The sequence below is a fragment of the Chrysochloris asiatica genome, unplaced genomic scaffold, assembly GCF_000296735.1.
Source record: "Chrysochloris asiatica unplaced genomic scaffold, ChrAsi1.0 scaffold00046, whole genome shotgun sequence".
NCBI classification, from domain to species: Eukaryota; Metazoa; Chordata; class Mammalia; order Afrosoricida; family Chrysochloridae; genus Chrysochloris; species Chrysochloris asiatica.
In genome coordinates this window covers 6,345,422-6,356,679 of record NW_006408564.1, presented here as the reverse complement: position 1 = coordinate 6,356,679, position 11,258 = coordinate 6,345,422, and the positions used below count along the sequence as shown (strand labels likewise).

At 42.1% G+C, this 11,258-nt stretch overlaps 1 pseudogene; it reads right to left on the bottom strand.

Annotated features, from left to right (window-relative positions):
* Positions 1–11,034, bottom strand: part of LOC102820118 — a 58,475-nt pseudogene extending 47,441 nt beyond the window's left edge.
* Between the last annotated feature and the right edge of the window lie 224 nt (positions 11,035–11,258).

Below are 11,258 nucleotides of genomic sequence, written 5' to 3'. Positions count from 1 at the left end.
TTTTAATCCTTTTTTGTATTTGTTCTTCTATCTTAGTAGTGTTGAGAGATTTATCTTCTAGCTCACTAGTTCTGGCTTCTATCTCTTCAGTTCTGCTCCTTTGCCCTTTCAGTGTATTGTCCATTTCTGATACTCAATTATTAATCATTTGGACCTCTTTCTGTAGGTTTTGAATTGTTTCCACTGTTGTATCTATTTTATTTTATTGTTCCTGTAGTGCTTTCCTGACTTCTTCCTTATTTTTCTCAACTCCATTATGTAGTGTTTTGATATATTTTATAATCATTTTTCTGAATTCCTTCTCTGGCATTTCCAAAGCTTGCCCATCTTCCAATATGGAGTGTAGGTCTACTTCCAGCTCATTTGCCTCAGTCACTTTATCTCGTTTCTGGACATGTGCAGATATGCTTCTGTTTTTTGGGCATCTTCAGGGGTTATCTGTGGCCTTAATACTTAGGTATGTATGTATTTTGCTATTTTTTATGCTTTCTGATTGCTTCCAGGTAGATGTGATCAGGAAATGGGTTTCCCTTTTCACTCTTCTTGAGAAATTTCAAGATGCCACTGTTGGTCGTCGTGACATAACTTAGGATTTAAATTTCGGCATATTTCCTTTTTTGTCTGCTTGTCCTGCTCCACAATCCCCATTCAGGCCTTTTTTCTAGTTATAAACAGTTCAGGACCGGCTGTGGCTGTTTGGTTTTAAGTGGAAACTGTCTCTTTAAATTTTGAGGAGATCTGTGCGCATGCGTAGTAGAACCCTACGAGGGTAGGACTGGGGTGTTTACTAGCTCAGGCACCCCTATAGTCACCAGAATGGAGGTGTGGAGGCAGCAAGGGACCAATGAACAGATACCAAAAGAAAAAAATGTCCACACCTTTATCTCCATGGTTCTGCCAGGTGTCTGTGGCTGCTCCAATCCTTCCCCTGCTTGGTCTCACCCAAGATGGCGTCTCCTGGAGTGGCTGAGCGTTCCGAACTAGAAAGCAATGGATATCTTGCTTCTGCCACAAACTCCCCCAGCTGTAAGCCTACCAACCTTCTAAACATTCCTTTATATGTGATTCAGAGTTCTAGGACTATCCCCTGAGCCTGCTTGGTCTGGTATTCTGTGTTGTTGGTGACAGAGCACCTTACTGCGCTTCTACCCGATCAGCCATCTTGTTTGTTCTCCCACAACAGCAAATCTTTACAGAAGCAAACTATAACAGTTCTCTCATGCAGAGTGAACCGCTGACCTTCCGTTTAGCAGCCGAGCACTTAAACCACAATGATACTAGGACTACTTAACCTTTAATGTTGTTAAGTGCCATTGAGTTGGTTCAAACTCATAGTGACCCTGTATAGGGTTTCTGAGGAGCAGCTGCTCTTTTTGAACTGCCGACCTTGTGGTTAGCAGTCCAGTGCTTATCCTACTAGAAATCTCCATGAGCTTTAAATTGTCTCAAAGCAGTCATATACAATTTCATGAAACATTTGGCAACCATTAATAACTATTCATGTTCTACCCCATTAATAGAAGTTCAGTCCCTGCTAAGTAATGACTCCCTTTCTGCCTCCCTCCCTTTCTTAATAACCACTAACAAACTCAAGTTTCTGTACATCTGCCTTTTTCCTATAAATGTGATCTTTATTTGTCCTTTTATAACTGACTGACTTCTCTCACCATGATTTTTTGTTTGTTTGTTTTTGTGGATTAGAATTTTTCATTTTATAGACTTCTTACATGTGCAAAAATTTGGAAATATAATCACAACAAAGAACAAATTATCACAACTTCTATGATTAAGTCAAACAAATTTTGAAAGGCAGATTTCAAAAAATGGACACACTTTTTAGAAAAACTTATATTCAAAAGCAGCTTTAAAGCTTTCTTTTTAACGTTTTTATTGTGATTTGAGTGATAGTTTACATGGGAGAACATTGGTTTTTACAGTCATCATTTCTTTTCAGCATGATGTTTTAAGGAATTATTCATGTTGTAGCATGATACCAAGACTTCATTTCTCTTTATGGAGGGGTGATGGTCAGTTGTATGTAACACACCTTGTGTTTATCCATTCATCTGCTGGTGGCCATGTTGTAGGTTTTCATCACTTGACTATTGTGAACAGTGCTCCACTGAACACTGGTGTACATGTGAGTCTTTTTTTGCAGGCATTGTTAAGCACCCAGGAGTCATGGTGGCATAGTGAGTTACACGTTGGGCTACTAACTGCAAGGTCAGCAGTTCCAATCCACCAGGTACTCCTTGGGAGCAAAAGACAGCTCTCTGCTCCTGTAGATTTGAACACCCTCGGAAACGTATACAGGGTCATTATGAATCAGTCAATTTGAGGGCCCCAAACCACCACACCACCTGGGCCGGAAGTGTATTGTATTTCAACATCTGACCTTGCAGGTAATGAATGATAATGAGTTAGCATGGACTTCATGAAAACAAATACCATGACTGGTGCAGTGCTGGGTCCGAAAATCTTTCTCTGCATGCCATCATGATAAGAAACCCAGTTTTGTTGTTGTTGTTAAGTGCTGTCCAGTTGGTTCTGACCCATAGCAACCTTGTATAGGGTTTCCAAGGAGTAGCTGGTGAGATTGTACCACCAACCTTGGGGTTCAAACTGACCTTGTGGTCCAGTGCATTAACTCCCCACAGCGCTACAAACTGTTGTAAAATGCTGTCATTGGTTTGGACTCATATCAACCCTTTGGAGGAGCAGCTGGTGGGTTGTAACTGCCAACTTTGTGGTTCAAAGTCCAGTGCTGATTCCACAGTGCCACACCAGTAGTCCAACCCAGTTTCATCTCAAAGGAAAAAAATTTTCATGAGGCCATTTCACCTGATTACCATCTCCTTTTTGTGAGTCCTGGTGTAGCGCGGCAGGTTAACATGCTAGACTTCAAAGGCTAGTTTGAACTGCAAGGTTGGTGGTTCTGGATCATCACACGCTCCTGGGAAACCCTATACTGAGTTGCTATGAGTCTGAACAGATTCAAAAGTACTTAAAAACAAAAATAGCTTTTGCTAGGTTGGTGTCCTGGTGTGGAGCCTTAAGATAAACACTCAACTTCAGTTTTGGTTTGAACCTCAAGGTTGGTGGTTCAAACTCACCAGCCGCTCCTTGGAAACCCTATACAGGGTCACTATGAATCAGAACTAACTTAGAGGCACTTAACAACAACATTTGCTAGGATAGGTCTTCTTAGTTTTTAAGCTTCTTTACTAATATGTCTACTCCCTAGGTCTGTGACCCTGGGCAAGACATTTAAACTTACCTGTGCTTTCCTCATCTGAAAGAGAGGGAGAGGGGAGAGGGCCCTTGCCTTAGGGTGTTGTTGTGAGGGCCACATGGGGTGCAGTCTTTGGCGCACTCTGGGGGTGTCTGGCCCATTGGAAGGCCTCCAGTGTGGCTGCCTGTGTTGATGAGGAGGACAGTGATGACTATGAACATGGTTTCCAGACCTCTGAGCACCCATGTGCCCTCCCTCAGATGGCCAGTGCCCACAGCAGGCAGCTCAGAGCATGAGAATGTGTTCTCCTCTCTTCCGGTGATAAGTATACTCTCAGCACATGAACAAAGCTTTACTAAGTGCTCACCATGACATTATTGTAAAGACCTAAAGAGAGGTGGACACGTGTGTGTGTGTGTGTGTGTGTGTGTACAGGGTGGGGAGGGGGGTTGTAGAAGGCAAAAAAATTTTTTTTTAACTTTTTATTGTGAATTGAGTGAAGGCTGACACAGCAGATCTTCTGTTTTATGTTGAGAGAAACCATACACATTATTTTATGTCATTGAATGCAGTTCCCTCAGTGTAACGTCACTAATCCCACTTCCTCCTTGTGTTCTTGTTTCGCTTTTTCCTCCTTTCCCACCTTGTGAATTTTGTCCATATATGAATGCTGTCCTTCTGATCTCGAGTGGTTGACTATTTTATAGTGTGCATACCTCACTCACTAATCTTCTTGTCCTCCACCCTGTGTACCTGTCTACTGCTTAGGTGAAAGCTAAGCCAATGGGATGAGTTCATTTCCAGACCTGAAGGGTGATCCACGGCCATAGTCTCTGTGCTTCACCAGTCCCTATTTGACCAGTAATCCTAATCTTTTTTATGATTTTGAATTTTGTTCTACATTTTCCTGTATCTAGAACCTTCTAGTGTGATTCAGTTTAGAACAGTTGGTAGTGGTAGCTGGGCGCCATCTAGTTCTTCTGGTGTCAGGCTTATGGAGACTGATATTCACATGGTCCATTAGTCCATTGAGCTGACTGTTTCCAAGCCTGGAAGGCAACATTTTGTAAACTTTTTGTTGCATTGGAACTGATATATAGTATGAAACTTTTTACACAGGGCCCCCTGCATATGAATCAGATAGGATAGAAGATGCCATGGCTGAAATGGAACATCCAAGGACAGCTAACCTGGAGCTGTGCAGGCTTGGCCACCTGTGCTCTCCCTCCAGTGCCTCTCATTTTGGGAGCTGAGAATTAATCTTCCATTAGGAAGGCTGGAGACTTGTGATGAGGTCCTAAGGATTGGCCTAACCTCCTTCCCTTGCAGAGGGAGCATGTGATGGAAGTCAGGCTCCCAGTGCCAGCCTTTCCATATGCATGGGAATAGAACCGTGTCACCTGCCTATTGACAGAGCTACGCTCTGAAGGCTGCTGGCGAGCATGGAGTATGAAGTATATCTGGAGCAAGTATGATAATGGCTTTCACTTGCTGCAGCCATTTCACTATTGGGCATCTTTTGTGTCTAGAAAGATAATACCTAAAGTCCTTGGGTCCCCAGCCGCCTTCTTGCTTTTGGTGATAGTGAGACTTATGGACTTGAATGAGCACTGGGCAGTTTTGCTCCTCAGAGCCCCTCCTTTTGTGATTATGGGGTGGCCAGCTCCCCAGAGGGCCACTTTGTTGGTCTCTGAGGTCAGGCCTCCTTGGTGTCCTGACCCTGCAGCAGGTTTGTGTTGCCTTTACTAGAGCGGAGAAGTGCACAGTTGACCAAATTTGCAGTCATTGTTGCACTTGTCTGCATGTGGATTCAAAGTTGGGTGCTGCAGAGAGCATAGGTCCAGTGTGGAGGTAACTTTGCACACACTAGTGGAACTGGTGTGAGATAGGAGGACCAGAACCCAGCTCTGGAGTGCAGTTTGAAAGCCCGAGGCGACATGAGTGGTTGAGTTTCAAAATGTCTCTCACGGGGTGGTTTCGCGACCTCATTTCCAAGTTCTTGCCCCAACAGCTCCCTCATGACCTTTATAACACCTGGGTTCCAGGAAAGATGGATAAGCAATAAAAATAGAACTAGATAAAGATAGATAGCATAGATTACATCTTGACTATACACCATTGATTCTCTCAGTTAACCCTGAGGTGCACAACCCACTGAAATGAATTCCCATGGTGCTCCAGCTCATCATGTGCCCCTACTTCCCCTTCTCATTCTTGGAGTGTCTCACTTCTCCTTGCTTTCCCTGACGTTGTACTCTCTGTCTAGAGCAGCCCCGCATGTTGACTTAACCAAAACACCAAACCCACTGCCATCAGGTTGATCCTGATTCATAGTGACCCTGTCTAGGGTTTCCAAGGCTATAAATCTTTATAGGAGATTTATAGAAAGTCTCATTTTTCTCCCACAGAGCGGCTGGTGGGTTTAAACTGCCAACCTTGCAGTTAGCAATTCTGTGCTTATCCTATAACACCACTAGGGCTCCTTGCTTGTTGGTCAGGCAGGCTCTTATTTTTCCTTCAGCATTGATTCCACATGTCACCTCTTTGAGTAGTCTTCCATGATCCCTTCAGGCTGACATTATTCTGTCGTGGTTGTTTGTTGTTTTTAAACTTTGAAATTCAGTTTTAGTAAGCCCCAAAATATATAACACATTTAATTTTTGTTCTTATGACAGTTCAGGAGGCCTGGTGTGACGCTGTAGAATAATCACTGGACTGCTAACCACAAAGTCAGTCATTCAAACTCAGCATCCACTCCTTGGAAATCCTATCGGGGTCACTATGAGTCAGAACTGACTTGTTGGCACTTAACAGCAGCAACAATTCAAGCAGTCCACATGTAACTGCGATCTGCCTTAACCTTCATCTACTCCCATGTCCCTCCTCCAAGGTAGTCATTTAAAAAGTAAATTTGGGGTGAGTCTTCCAAACTTTTAAAATATACTTCAAAACGTTCATGGAAAAAATTTTATTCTTTTTTTTCAACTTTTAATTGTGAATGGAGTGAAGGGTTACAGAGCAGATCATCAGTTTTGCATTCAACAAATCATATACTTTGCTTTATTACATGGTTGTAATCCCCTCCATGTACCAATTTAGCGGTATTTACCTTTATTCGCTTTATCTATTGCGTTCCTCCCTCTATCTCCTGCTACCTTCATCTTTCCTCTACTAACTTCCCTTCTATTGTATATTGCCTGCTTTATCACCCATTAATAATTTTCCCTCCACGTCCCCCCTCCCCACTGTAGCCTTCATAGATTCTTTTATCAAGTGAACCATTTTTTTTTCCTTTTAAACTTCTAACAACATTGTTGTTGTTAAGTGCTATGAAGTCCGTTTTGACTCATAGCAACCTTGTGTAGGTTTCTGAAGAGTGATTGATGAGTTTGAACCACCAACCTTGCAGTTTAAACCGAATTTGCAGTCCAGTGCTTATCCTACATTGCCACACCGGGACTCCCTTTATAGCTTTGGTCTCATACAATGTTTGCCCCTGGATATCAACTAATTTCACTCAACATAATTTTCTCCATAATGTCCAACCATGTTGTGAGGTGTTTCACAGATTCATCATTATTATTCTGTGTTTTGTAGTATTCCAGAGTGTGTATGTACCAAAGTTTGTACAACCATTCTTTTGTTGCTGGGCATTTAGGTTCTCTTCATCTTTTTGACGTCTCTTGTAGACAACATATTGAAGGATCCTGTTTTCTTATCCATTCTGTTCTCTATGTCTCTTGACTGTACATTTAATCCATTTACATTCAGTGTAATTATCAGTAGGTATGAATTGATTGCTGTCATTTTTCTGTGTTTGTGTGTGTTGCTGTTGTAGTCTTGGTTTCACATAATTTTCTATGCTGAGTTTATTTTGTTTTTTGCGTATTCTTTTCATTTTCATCTCTGATCTTCCCCTTTTTAAAAATTTTGATGTGCAGATGTACTATTTTTCTTTGAGGTTGCCCTGCAATTAGTTTTTTTCCCTCTGCTTAAAACAGTCTGTTTTATCTTGAAATCTACTTGACTTCCTTGACATTTGGAAGTTCTATATCTACACTATTCCTTCTCTTTGTTTGATAGTTGACTTCATTATTTATTGATATTTCTGGTTCCCTGTTTTCCATCTTGTGGGTTTGTTTTACTTTAAATACTTCTATATCTGGATTGAGTTCTGGGTGATGTTGGCATGTATGGTAATCTCAGTTTGTTGTCTCATGTTGTTGGTGCTCAGTCCATAGAATATCCTTTAGCATTTTGTGTAAAATTGATATGGTCATTATAAATTCCTTTAATTTCCAGGTATCAGGAAATGTCCTAATTTCATCGTCATATTTGAGGGGCAGCTTTGCTGGGTATATGATTGTTGGCTGGCAATTTTTTTCTCTCAGAATTAAAAAAAAATTTTTTTTTATGCCATAACATTGCCTTCTTACCTGAATGGTTTCTGCTAAGAAATCAGAGGGTAGTGGTACTGTTTATTCTTTGTAGGTAACTTTTCATTTTTCCCAAGATGCTCTCAGGATTTTTTCCTTGTCTTTGATATTGTAAAGTTGAATTTTGATATTTATTGATGGTTTTCTTTTCAGATCTTACCTGTTTGGGGTTCTTTCAGCTTCTTGTCTTTCATGATGTTAGGGAAGTTTTCCTTTGTACTTTCGTCTTTTTTTTTAATGTTTTATTGTGAATTATATGATAGTTTACATGAGAGAACTTTAGTTTTACATTCATTCCATCGTATATCATTTCATTGCCATGGTTCCAATCCCCTCCATGCATCATCAACTGACCAAAGGGTATACCCTAGAAACCTGCCCCCTACACTCCCCCCCCCTCCCCCAGTCTTTAGCCCACAGTCCCTCTCCCTCTCTGAATCCAGAGTCCCCAGCCGCTTCATCACTCCACGTCATCGTCTCTGTCTCTGTCTCAGGCATCTCCGCTCTCGGCTCTTCTCCATTGATGGTCCTAGAGACCTCTGCTCCTAGACTGGAGAATTAATCACTCCCTTCCTTGCTAAACGTCTACCTTTGCATTTCCAACCCTCATAATCAGTCCTGATAACCATTATTCACTACAGTATCGCGAGTTACCCATCTGTATTTCATTTCATCAGCTCCACCTAGACAGATTGGATAGTACTCACTGGAGATTCTGCCTTCCTCCATGCCCCCTAGCTCTAGGTTCCCTCTTGAAAGTTTGTAAGCCAGTCACTTCTTGCCTTTGTAGTCTCCCCCTCCCCATTTGGGTATCCAATGTCCAAGTTGCCCATTTCTGTCTGCTCTGTGTGTGGAGAGGGTGGGAATGTTTCTTGCTGTAAGGATTTGTTCCTTCTTTTGAGTCACTGCATCCGTAGGTATAGGTCAAGTTCATCAGATTATATCAGCTCACTCTTTTTTTCCTCTTCTTTCTTCTCCTGGTTGAGCTCTGATCATCCAGTCATCTGGCCCAGGTCACGTGGGTACCATCTGCAAGTGTGGGTGTTCTTGTGCACATGCCCTCTCTTCCCATCAGCTGGTAGCTCCACTCTCCACTTGAGTCCTCCATGGCCACGCCATTGACTCTGGGCCCAAGAGTCCCCAGGTCTCCTCACACTGCTTGCCAACCAGGTCCCCAACTGGGTCCACATTAATTGTTTTTTTATGTTCTAGAATTCCATCACCTGTAAGTTGTTCCTCTTCATGGCATCCCACATGACTCTTAGGCTTTCTTCAGATTCTTTCATTCATTCATTTGTTTTTTTTCCCTCTGGTTGCTCTTCTAGCATACTAGTATTGAGAGATTTATCTTCAAACTCACTAATTCAGGCATCCATTGCTTAGAGTCTTCTCTTTGTCCTTTCAATATATTGTCCATTTCTGAAATCTTAGTATTAATCTGCTGGATTTCTAATTGCAGGTTTTGTACTGTTTCAAAAATTGCATTTATTTTGTCTGTTTGTTCATGTAGCATTTTCCTGAATTCTCCTAAAGTTTTTCTGGGTTCTCTTGCTATCCTTGATCTTTCTATGAGTCTTTTGAAGGTAGCAAAATATCATTCTTTTGAATTCTTTTCAGTTCCATTACCTTTTTTCTTTTGAAATATTTTCTGTCTCTGCATATTGGTCATTTGTTTGTGTCATTCTTTCTTGCTTTTTTTTTTTTTTTTTTGTATAGCTAAAATTATCTATTGTTTCTGAACATTGTGGAGTTGCCATATTTGTAAAAACAAACAGTGCAGTTGTTGGAGCTGGAGGGGAGAAACCTCTGGGGGTTTCCTGCAGTTCATGGAGCTCATGAGGTAGTTGTGGAGGGATGTGACAGTAGAGTTCCTGGCCCTAGATGGAATTCTTATTGACCTCGTTGTTACCCATGTTCAGGTCACTCAATCTGAAAGTAGTTTATGGGGGCCCTTAATGGAGTGGGCTTCATTGTCTGTTAGGACCACAGGGCAGCTGGGGACAAGGTGTTTGGTTAAATGCTTGTTTGGTGGCTCTGTGCGTTTTATAGATCTGGAGCCCAACTGAATCCTGGCACCCAAGCAGGGCACCAAAGCTGTACAGCTGTCCCCAAAGTCACACTGGCATAGTCCCCAGCCACATGACTCTGAACTCCCAGAGAACAGGGTCTGCTCTGAGGTTGGATGAGGGTGGGGGTGGCCACACCTCTGGTAACCAGGGGTTTGTTGTTATTAAGTGCCATCGAGTCAGTTCTGACTCATAGCAACCCTGTATAGGGTTTTTGAGGAGTAGCTTATAGGTTTGAATCGCCGACTTTGTGGTTCATAGTCCAGTGCTGATCCTAATAACATCAGGGCCATCAGAGTCACATGGAGAAGAAGAAGAAATTGCACCTTTTCTGATCCGCATGAATCTGCACTGCCAGGCCTCCTTCCACTGTCAAAGCTGCTCTCAAGAGCCACATCTGGCCAGCCATTCACCAGTCAGTCTCCCTCTCTTGCCATCCCTGCTCTGCCTCTCTTCCCAGCAAGCACTCCATCCACCTGTCTAACATTTCTTCTGAAGTTCTTGGTGGCAAAATTTTCATCTGTGTCTGTTTTATTTGGTCTATTGTATCTTTGCTATAGAAGGCCCATGTAGTGTGTCTGCCTAATCTGCTGTCTTGACAGAAGTCTCTCCATTAGGTTTTTTTTTTTTTGGTTAGATAAATTTTATTACATCAAAAATATCACCAGTAGGTCTTAAGAATCACTGGGCCTTGTTTCCATAGCTGGATAGTGTTTATATTTTACCTACCAGCCTGTTGGATGGTTCCCTTTTCAGACACATAGATACCATCCAAAAAATTTCAAATCTCCTTGTTTTTAACTGTTGTAGCTTGCTGAATTAAAGCGGCTGAATTTGATACAAGTTCACTGTTATTTCATTCAAGAATTAATTCATCTTTCTGGGCTTGAGATACTGAACAAGCAACACCTACCCTCATCCGAACCCTATGAATGTATTTGTCATCGAAGAAGTTTCGGATTTCAATAAGAGACCCGCTCTCTTGGATAACAAAGTTGATGGGGAAGTGAGCATACACAGACCTCATCTTGTAACGGAAGCCCAGTGTAACACCCTTGATCATATTCTGCACATGACTACAGATGGTGTGGACTGTAGCCTGTTCCTTTTTGTTTCCCCACCATTTGTCATTGTGAAGCCTCTTCTTTTTCTTCCCCAGGAGGCTGAGCTCCACATTGATGTGGTTGAAGTCCCTCTGTAGGGTTCCCTTGGGGCCCTTCACGATGACTGTGCGGCCCTTCAGACTGATGTTGACATTCTCTGGAATATCCACAGTCTGGTTGCTGAGAATGGGCTTCATTCTTGCAGTAGATGTGGCAAAAAGAGCTCTCCATTATCTTTTAATTCCATTTTCCTACAAAATTTTTTAAACGCTCTGGTATTTACAGACATACGGTATGGAAACAGTACATGGCTTAGTGGTAGGATCCTCATCTTCCATGCGGTAGACCTGGGCTTAAAGCCTGGTCAGTGCATCTCATGTCTAGCCACTTTCCTACTATCAGTGGGGCGTGTGTGTTGCTA